We start from the raw sequence: 11,776 nt of genomic DNA, 5'->3' as shown, positions 1-11,776 counted from the left end.
TTCTTTGTTGCAACTGTAATATATGTTCATCCTTGTCCTTTACTTCAGCTTCAAATTGTATCTTTAAATCATCAAAACTCTTTTACAACTCGGTAAGATTTGTTTGCCACTTTTGCTCAATTGCTTGTTTTTCTGTTTGAAAAGTTTGTTCCAACTAGACAATCCTTTTATCATTTTCCTTCATTATCAATTGTATTTATGCATCTTTGTCGATGGTAGCACTAGCATAATCTCCTGCGAAATGAGATAATATGTTTAATTCTTCATCCGGGATTGTTTGAGTTCCTTTCCAAAGAACTTGAAAAGGAGTCTCATTTGTAACTAGTGTTTGCGATTGTTCTAACATTATTTTCTTCCTTGACCTACTCATTATTTCTTTATGCTTTGAAATGTAAAATACATCCAAAGGCAGGGTTTCTTCAATTTTGAGGACTATCTTAGCAGTAGGAAACGCAAGAATTATCTCCCTATCATCAGCAACATTTGATTGATAGAAAATCTCAGCATTAATATTATTCTTAGGATTTTTAGGAATAGTATCCTCTTGGGAAGCCTCAAGAATAAACGAGGTTGTCCCTATAGTCCCTAGAACCTGCTCTGTTTCTCTGTTGACTGCAACTTGTTCTTCTTATATATCGGTCGAGACATCTATAACCCAAGCTTCTTTTGTTGTCATAATGTGGTTGAATTCCTCTCATAATTCATCTAATTTGTTCTCCTCTTTTATTTCTCTTGTGTGCTCAACAACTATAGTAGTTTTCTTGGAGACTTGGGAAGCAATTGGAGCTTTTGAGGAGAAAGTTGATGCGTCTGAAGTTTCTTAATTATGCCAGAATTGTTTTAACAAGGACTCAGGCAAATGGGTTGTTCTTCGTTGGTGATATTCATTGAATCTAATCAATTCGTCAGGACTTAAACGGTATGTTACTAATTTCTCTACCATTTAATATTCCTGAACCATTTCAAACAAATCATCAAATTTGTCAGGCTCGTTAAAAAACGGTTTGAGCTTAGCCTGTGTTGTAACATCTTTTGCTACACCCTGCGGGTCATATGGTCTTCTTAATATGGTTGGAAAATTAAAGGCTCTTAATTGGTCAATCTCAATTGAAGAATGCTTGAAATTTTCTAAGGCATAGGTACCATAAGAAATAGGAAAACTTGGCTCGGCAAATTTCTTGGCATCTTTAAGTACTTTAGTTAAGCTCTTACCAATTGTTTGATAAACTACTTCTTTAGCCAGCAACTTATCTGGGACAAAAAGGGGAAAAACACAAGGACGGGAAAAGCTACCAGAAACACGAATGCAGGTGAATGATTCTTCCCCAAACCACTTTCCTATAGGCTTTAGGTATTTATTGCCTTCTGCAGTAAGTCTAGGGGCTTTTTTGCCAAAGACTTCTTGGTAGACGGGGAGCATAACTTCATGACAGATTTTGTAGAAGTGAGCATGGTATTTCGATTCCCAAAGGATATCGAGATAAACATAAATAGGGCTGGGAAATTGGTTTGTTCATTTCCATCCAAGAGATGGAAAATCATAAGAGAAACAAATTGCATCCATGACATAAGCGCTCATAAAGAAAGGAGTCGTTCTTTCGAGAACATTGAGGTTTTTTCTGTAATTGCGGATCTGGGTGGTCAAATTGTTGGATAATATAGTCGCCCAATCCATTATATAACCATTAGCAAAGGCTTCTATCAGTGACACCCATTCTTCAGATAATTTCAGTGTATTTGGATAACCATAGAGGCGACATAACATAACAATAATATGAGAGAAAGGGCCAACAATGGAGGCTAATGAATACATACCCATGTCCTCTTTCTTATGGTTTTTCGGGTCCCTTCTCCATTCTATGATTAGGTCAGCAGGGTTCGGATTCTCTTGCATGAATTTCTAGACGAATTGTATATCATACCTCTTCTGAGGTGGAGGTAGATGATACATTTTCCTTAAATCCTCAACTTTAAAAGACCCAATAATTGTCTTCCTTGGCGTTATAAACGTTTTGTGTGTAATGTCGAGCTGGTCAACGACCCATCTCACCATATCTATATATGGTAGGATTTTAGGGCGAGCAGCAATCCTATGAAGAAATGAATTGGACACATCATTCCATGTGGCATCATTACTTGGAGGAGAATCATCAATAGTAGCAGTCTGTTTCATAATTACTCTCGGATTTTCATCCTCAAATAGTTTGTATATCACTTTCCAGGAGGCAGAACCCGCGTCTAGAGTGCATGTAGTATTTGTAAACAATGGAGACATTTCGGACACTTCTCCAAGTGGCAAGATTGGTTCTAGTTGTGTTACAGACTTCCTCCTTGCCTTGATTATTCTTGACATGTCCTTTAACTGCTCTTTATTAGAATTTACTTGTAAATAAACAACCAAGATAAGAAGCAAGAGCTTTGAAGGATGCAAATGGTCATATCAATTCAATGTGAATTATATGGAAATCCCTTCATATTAACTAAAAATTATTACCAATCAATAAAACCTCGAAATTAGAACTACGCAAAGTGGTCATTAAATTTCCAAATGTTTGTTCACGTGATATTGACACTTGTCATTATATCGGAAAATATTTTATCGACGTGTGGTATCGGGTGACATTACATAGCTCAGTGATCTGTGATTTCCAAAAAGTATATAGGCGTGGGATGTATATTAGCAAAAGACCAGAATTTAATAGGTTGTGATATTGGCATCCATCAATTAACGGAATGCGATATCGACTCTTGATGGGATGCGATATCGGCTTGGCATTCCGCAATTCGGTTTATCGTAATTTCGCAATGTCGCAATTGGCATTTGTATTTGGCTTATCGCCTTATCCCGATTTCGCAAGTTCGCATTTCGTCTTTTCGCAGTTTTAGCTTTGCGGCTGTTGTTTGAAATCACCAATACTATGTGTATTATTTAATAATACCTATTATTTATAGTCTTTTCATTAATTTCGAGATTGATTTAGATTTGTAATACATCATTTTAAAACTACAAAAGGATTCCTAAAAGGTTTTATGACCTTATTCATAAACATTTTTTGTTTTATTCAAAAATTAAAGAGTAAAAATAAAACTTATCCTATTTTATCTAAACAAAGAAGGTTTCTATCCTAAAAATTTTAAAGGGTCCCCATTATTCTTTCTCCTAAGTCTAAATATAATGGAGGGCTTATTGAGTACGACGATAATTTTCAACGAAACAATTAATCTCTATAAAATGTTAACCTTTATCAAGAAATTTATTTAGAAAGTTTAAAAACAATTGAAATCTAGATCGATATAAATAACTTTGAAATGAAATAATTCATCTCATCGTAAAAATTCTCAAGGTTTGCAATAGATGAAAATATTTTTTGTGTAAATCAGTAGCGAATAGGTTGAAAAGATAAAGTAAAAACTATTAGAAGCTTAGCGTATTGAATAAGCTTATAAGTCATTGGTAGAGCTACTACTGCTAGTAGGCATTCATAGCCTCGACAGCATTACCATTTAACCAAAATGGATCAATATCCCATCCATATTATAATAACATTCTTTAGAGGCAATGAAGATCCTTTTTTCTTTTATTTTTCATTATTTTTATTTTTTTACTTTTAAAGTCATTATCCTAGTTTGGTAGCCAGAAAATGATAATGTCATTCACAAGTTGTAATAAAATTGAACAAGTTGACTCGTGATGAGATCTCTTGTCTCAAATTTTGGTGACTAAGAGCCATTATATTGGTTTGGTTGCTAATAATGATAATTTTAATTTTATTAGTTTCCTATGATCATGGTAAGCAGGCTCGTGATGAGACCTCTTAATTTTTAAGTTTTTTATTATTTTGAATTACACTCTAAAAAAAAAAAAAAAAAATGGACAAGGAGGTTTCATTCACTCTTTATGAGTCTTGGATGACCTCTTTAAGTAAAAGATGTTAAAGACTTCATATTAATTTCTACTTTTATAAAGATAACTTTTCAAGACCATTTCACAACAAATACATTTTTTAAAGAGTTTCAAACCAAAAGATCTCATAACTAAATGATTATCTTATTTCAAAGCTTTAAAACAGATTCAATACTTAGATTCCAACTTAAACTTTTGCTTTTTAAATTGTTCCATAAATAATTTTAACAATTCAAAAAAAATAAAGAGAAACTTCCAACGTGTTTTTCAAAAGTATAGTACTTTTAATAACAAAAGGAAATGATATATAAAAATATTTATATAGTGTACAAAAGAACTTATGTTCCTTCATGAAAAATATTTTTTGAGTATAAGTCCATTAACACTAAGAATTTCCTTCTTCCTTTGTAAATCTTGCAAAATGAAGGTTGATGGACCTATCTTCTCAAAAATCTGAAAGGAACCAAGCCAGAGTTTTTAAAATTTTGCATGTTTTCCTTTGTCCTCATGCATTGTGTCCCATTTCAAAACTAAGTCTCCGATTTCAAAATTTTTATCTTTGACTAAATTGACATCAAATGAAGCTTTGACCAATTGTTGATGGTGAGCATGGACTAGCTTAGCTTTATTTCTTTCTTCTTCTAGCTTTAGGATTTGAGACATTCGTAATTGCAAAGCAGAAGAAGGTTTTTCTTCAATAAATTGAACCAGGGTTGATGAATGGATATATAGATTTAGAGGTAGAATAGCTTCTTTCCCGTATACCAAATTAAAAGGAGAAGTGCCTATCAGGGAAAATTTTAAGAACCCCCCCTAAATTTATAAATATAATAAATGGGTGAATCTCCATGGTATATAGGAAAAATGGAAGGCGATTTTATCAATAATATAATATGTATATATAATTTTTTGGCGAATCTCTCACCAGGCATGGCGAATATTTTACTCAATTATAAAATCTTGTAAGATCTTGGCGAGTCTTTCACTAAATAATAAAACTTTGTAAAGTCCTAGTGAATCTTAGCATAGGCTAAATGCTGGTTTGATTCCCCCATTTAAATAGGCTACATTCCAGGTGAATACCATGGGTCAATACCATGTGCCATTTTGGTGAATACCATGGGTCAATACCATGGGTCAATACCATGTGCCATTTTTATTTTTATTAATTCTAATATTAGGGTTAATAATGGTTTTTTGCATGGTATTAATAACAATCTAGTCCATGGTATTTGTCCCATAGTATTTTGGCCATAGGTTTCACCTAAATATAACCCATTTTTTGAGTGTTCGTAAATATAAGGTGACTTATGGAGTAAATATAAAAAAATGTTTTATTTGTTTACCATAGGATTCACTTAAATAAAACCTCTTTCTTGAGCCTTCATAAATAGAACGAGGGTTATGGACTAAATATAAAAAGAGGTTTTATTTATTTACGATACTTCTAGTTTATTTATATTTTTATTTATTTACCATACCGTTTGAGTAAGTATAAAAAGACGTTTTATTTATTTACCATACCTCCACTTTACTTATATTTTTATTTGTTTACACCGTTACATGTATATAAGGTGACTTATGGAGTAAATATAAAAAATGTTTTATTTATTTACCATACCTCTCATTTATTTATATTTTTATTAATTTACCATACCTCTTTTATAAATATGGTATTTGGCCCATAGGATTCACTTAAATAAAACCTATTCTTGAAAATGGGCGAATGGATTCACTTAAATAAAACCTATTCTTGAAAATGGGCGAATGGAAGGTTGTAAGTCATAATTTCAAGAGCTAAATTTACCTTTTTTACCCTCTCCCTTAAAATAAGGTGGGCTATTTGAGGTGATTTGTAAAAATGTACTATGATACAAAATATTCGCCCACTAAAAATTTAAAACCCCTTAATTTCGCCAAAGGGCGAACATTCGCCCCTAAAATTATCCTTGGTGCCTATTGAGGTTTTCTCAGTTATTCTATCAACCAAGAAAGTAAATATTAAAGCTTTGTGCCAGTTCTTTTGATTTTGGTTGATAGTTCGTTTGATGATGCTTATAAGATTTTTATTAGTGGATTTTGTTAAGCCATTTCCCTGAGGGTAATAATTTTCGGAATACTTAAGTTTAAATCCTCTCTTCAAAGAAAATTCAGTCATTGCATTTCCAGACAAATAAGAAGCAGTGTCAAAAATAAGAGCATGAGGGATACCAAACCTGGGAATAATAAATTGATCAATGAATTCAATGATGTTCTCAAAATTGGCTAGCTTCAGGGGTATTGCCTCTACCCATTTTGTAAAATAATCTGTTGCAGTCAAAATGTACCTATGTTGTTTGGAAGAATAAAGAACGATCTCACCTATTATATCTAGTCCACATTGCTCAAAATGTTTTTCGATGTTGACTGGTTGCAAGGGCATGGAAGGTCTCCTCTGTCTTCCTGAAGCGTTTTGACAAATTTTGCATCTTCTTACATACATGTGGGTGTCTTTGAATAAAGTTGGCTAGTAATATCCAGTGTGCAGAATTTTGTGAGCCGGTGTATCTCCATTATAATGTCCCCTTGCTGGTCCATCATGCATTTCCTATAAGACCTTTTCTGCTTCAGTTTTTTCCAAACATCTTAATAAAACATAATCATATTTTTTTCTAAATAATACATCATTGATATTGATTAGCTTTCAACCTCAAGGCTCCATTTTTCTTAACATCCCTTTTCAGTGGAGCATAACTATTTTTAAATAAAATATTAACTCATCATATTGAGACTGAGTACTAATAGGGAGTACCTCTATGATTTGTTCAATATTACATGTTACTTCATCCATTAATGTATCATTCATTCATGTGACTAACCTACAAAAACCTTGACCTTTTACAATTTTAGCGAGTTTGATTTCTAGATCATATTCTTGTAATGCAGTCACCTAGTTGGCTCTCTTTTCTCCTAACTCTTTTTGAATAAGTAATTTTTTGACCGCTGAGAAAGGAACAATAACTTTAACATGAGTTTTTAGAAGAAAAGGTCTAAAATATTTGATAGCTTTGTAAACTACAAAGGCTTGCTTTTCTACTCCTGAATAATTTAATTCTACTCCTTGAAAATTTGAGCTGAAAAAAACTATAGGAGCTTTGACTTTCTGTTCATTTTGTTGTGTTAAGACCGTTGCATCTGATAACTCAAAGGAAAAAGTATACAAAATAAACTGATCAAAAGAATTGGAGGTTGATAGAGAAGGAGCATCAATAACAACTTGTTTGATTTCTTTAAATGCAGCTCTTCATGATCACCCCATTTAAAAGTTGAATCTTTTTTTATCATTGTTCGTAATGGTAGGGCAATTTGAGAAAATTCGGGGACAAATATTTTAACAAAATTGATTTGGCCAAGAAAAGACTGCATTGATTTTTTGGAATGAGGTGATGGATTTCAGAAATGGCTTTAATTCTTTCTGGATCAATACAAATTCCATGTTTGGATACAATAAAACCAAGGAGTTTACCTTCACTCATAGCAAAAAATGATTTCTTCACCTTTCAAAGATCTGTTTTAAATCATGCAAATGATTATTTCTCTTCTTTGAATATATGGTAATATCATCAAGATATACGGTAGGGAAATTTGAGAAAATTCGGGGACAAATCTTTTAACAAAATTGATTTGGCTAAGAAAATACTGTGTTAATTTTTTGGTATGAGGTAATGGAATTTCAGAAATGGCCTTAATTATTTCTGGATCAATACAAATTCCATGTTTGGATACAATAAAACCAAGTAGTTTACCTTCACTCAGAGCAAAAAATGATTTCTTTGGGTTTAGAGAAATTCCATGTTGTCTTCACCTTTCAAAGATCTGCTTTAAATCATGCAAATGATTATTTCTCTTCTTTGAATATATTGTAATATCATCAAGATATACCTCAACAGTTTTATGAATCAACCCTTTGAAATCAATGTCTATAGCACTCTAGAATGTATCTCCTGCATTCATTAATCCAAAAGGCATTTTCTTATATGCATATGTTCCCCACTTCATTCTGAATGTAGTTTTTAATGGGTATTCTGGATGAACAAGGATATGATTGTATCCTAAAATTCCATCTAAAAAGGACATTAATTCAGAACCAGCAACTGATTGCAGAACTTGTTCCATTGATGGGAGAGGAAAATTAGCATTTTTACATGCCTTATTTAGATTCCTGAAATCAATACGAATCTCACCATTTTTATTTCTAACCTACACAAGGTTGGAACCCCATTTATAATGTCTTACTGGAAAGAAGATTTTAGCTTTTAGAAGTTTATTCAACTCACTCTTAATCTAAGTTTCCAAATTTGGATGTGTCTTCCTAATTTTTTTCTGAATGGGTTTAACATATGGTACCATTGGATGATATGTTGAATGATGGAGGCATCATATGTTCTCAGATCTTGATAATTCCAAACAAAATATCTCTATATTTTTTCAACAGACGAATAAATGCATTTCTTTCTTTAGATAAGAGACCAAGACCTAAGTTAATATTTTGGGGTTTTGTATCAGATCCTAGGTTAACTAATTCAAATCTCAAAGTTGAGTGTTGAAGTTCGCAGTTGTTGACATTTTCAAATCTGTCTTTAAGATCATAAAGATCCTCAAGCTTAACTACAGGTGTTGGCAGAGCATTTTTGTCTTTTGATCCATTCAATTGAGAATCATGTTCGTCCTCATCAATTACTTGGTCAAGATAGGATTCTTCGGATGTTAAAAAATCTAGGATATCTCTATCATCAATGAACACTCACCAATTGGTGACATTATCAGGAATGGATGGGCGAAAAATCAATTCTATAGAAAAATTGTCTGGACTAAAATCTTCATAAGGGATTAATTTGGATGCAACATTGGCAAAAATATCAGCACTAGTGTTATGTATTCTTGGTATTGGATAAATATTGAATGCTACAAAATGTGAGATAAGTTTTTGAATTAAGGATTGATAATGTCTAAGCTGGTTTGAAACACAATGAATATAGTTTCTGACTTGTTTTATAACGATTTCAGAATCACCAAAGACTTGAAGATATTTAACACCATTATTTATCTCTTTATACAATCCTTGTACTAATGCTTCATATTTTGCAATATCATTAGTACATTCAAATTCTAGTCTACATGCTAGCATTGTTTTTTCATCAATAGGGCTTATTAATATGCATCTAGCTCTTGAACCTTCAACAAATTTAAAACCATCAAAATAAAGCGTCCAAAATAAAGATTCATGTTTATTTACAACAGTATCTACAACATTAATACATCAAGTCAATTTTTGTTGCGAATAATTTTCAGTTTGAGAAGAAACAGAGTTTGTTAAAAAGGGAGATTCATGAGCTGCAAAACTTCCAAAGAAAGATTCTGAAGAATAATTGCCAAGGATGTTATTCATAAAAACTACAGGCTCATTCTCTTCATCTAAATCAGTAACCGAGTGTTTCATATGCTTTTCTCTGTCTACTCGAATCTGATTTGTTTTTCCATTATAAGGAAGCTAGATATGCAACCAAACTATGGTGAAATAACCCTGTAATTTCTCAGACCAATCCATGCTTAAATAAGACATAAAATTCAATAATATTAGCAGTCAATATATCAATAATCTGACAAACCCTTGGATTTGAAGATAATCTTATTAAAACAAAATTTAATTCTCCTAAGACCTTGACTTTGGTTCTATCTAATTGCACAATTTGCATAGCAGAATTTTCAGGTGTTATGTCTAGATTGAGACAAACTGAATATGGCATTATATTTGAAGAAGCACCTGAGTCTATTAAGATATTGTGAACATTTTTATTGAAAACCTCAAAGGTCAATAAGAAAGGAGGGGTTTGAGAATTAGACCGATCCCTAATTAAAATTGCATTTGAAGCATCAATCTTGTTCGGAGTATCATATGGAGGCTTTCCTTTTCCTAATGAGGCTTTTACAGTTGGAAAAGGAGATGTAAGAACAACATTTAATTCTTTTAGCAAAAAATTGTGTTGCTGCTTAAGTTTAATTGCCTCATACATGGAAATATTGGCTTTCATTTTCTTCATATCTTCTACAATATTATACTCTATATATTTATCAGAAACAATAAGATTTTTTTTATGTAGAAGGAGAATTGGAAGGGGATGGGATGGATTCAGTAGATTTGGGAGGAGATATCTTCATTGTGTTTTTATCCTTATTTATAGGAGTAACTGGTCTCTATTTCGCACTTGAAGAAGATGAATCAATAGATTTTTTACTTCTAATCTCTACAACTAAGGCTTATTCTTCTTCCTAATTTTCTAATGTAGTGAGGATGAAATCCCATAATCCATGTGCTTCAACTAGCTCTTCTTCCTCTTGGCATTCATCGGCAGATAATTTTGTTTCTTCCTCTTCCTCCTCTTGATTGGATTAGCATTTGATATGACATTAGGAGGTTGAGGGTTTGTTGTTTGGGATCTCCTAAAATATTAGAAAGGATTTTTAGAAGATTCAGCTACCTGTTTTTTTTATATCTACCATGTCATTTGACATAGTTTAAAAAAAAAATTGTCATCCTTCAAGATCAAAAGGATCTTTAGGATTTTTCTTCTTTTGTTCTTCCTTAAAAGTCACTTTCTTAGATTTCCTCTCTTCTTGAGCAGTTTTATTCTCTAAAGCGGGAATCCTTTTTTCTACAATTATTAACTCTTTCATATTATCAATTAAAGTGGCTTTATTAGCCCTGTCTACAAAAATTGCAGTGTTAGAAGGAAGAGCAGAATTATACCACTCAATTTGAACATCAACTCTAGGTTTAGAGGTATCTGGAATTTTATTTAACAATTTATAAAACTTGGAATTGAAATCTTTGATTTTCTCATTGGGGTTGGCTTTGATTTGATAGATCATTGATTAGAGTAGCAGTTGTGCGATCATCACCAAACTTGGTCAAAAAAATTCTTCAAATATATCCCAACTAGTGATAGATGCTAGTGGTAATGAAAAATACCACGAACCTACAGATCCTTCAAGGGTGTATGGGAATAATCTTACTACAAAATCTTCTTCTACTACTCCATTAAGATTAATGGAAAGCATAAAATTATGGAGATGTTCTTCAGCAGGAATTCCTTCATCATGATTGAACTTTGGTAACCATCATTCAGGATGCTTAGGTAGGGGATGGATAGGTGTTTCCATCTGAATAGCTCCAAGACTAGTCCATTGTCTAGCCACTAGTGGGTTTTGTTGCCTACCTGCCATTATGGGAATTTGAAAAGAAGTTGTAGTGATAAAAGAGGTTGATTATGTGGAAGATGTAGCCCCTGTGCTAGCACCGCTTGAACTAGCACATGTTGATTGGGAATGAATGATAGGGATGAATGGATTAGTTGGATAGGAAGAAATGAATGAAGCGGAGCGAAATAATGGTGTTTTTAATGGAGATGAAGAAAAAATCTTACTAGTGGATGATTGAACTTCTGATTTATGGGTTATTCTTCGGTGAGAAGGTAAGGGAAACTCAAATGGAGTTATCTTGAATTTATCATTTTGAGAACGAGTCAAAATATGTGAAGTGGGAAAAGATGAAGATACACTACCTTCTGGATAACTCAGAATGCTGAGTCTTTTCTTGGGAAATACATATCCATTCTAATTTCTCAATTAAGGTTTGAACTTCAAGTGAATCTTGTAAAAGAGGTTGGTCAGTTGTCTTAGGGCATGAACTAAGAGATTTAGTTACAACTTTCGTTCTACGGGTTGGAGATTTCGAGTGAGATCTGGAAGTCGGAGGAGATTTTGAGGGCGAATGACTCTTTTGATGACCTTTTGATTTGGGATTATACTTTATTTCCATTCATAGTCGGGGGC

Source organism: Pinus tabuliformis, chromosome 2_2 (assembly GCF_031772625.1).
Source record: "Pinus tabuliformis cultivar Carrire ecotype Pingquan chromosome 2_2, CPIR1, whole genome shotgun sequence".
In the NCBI taxonomy this organism is placed as follows: Eukaryota; Viridiplantae; Streptophyta; class Pinopsida; order Pinales; family Pinaceae; genus Pinus; species Pinus tabuliformis.
The sequence above is the reverse complement of the archived record's forward strand: the minus strand, read 5'-3'. Positions refer to the sequence as shown.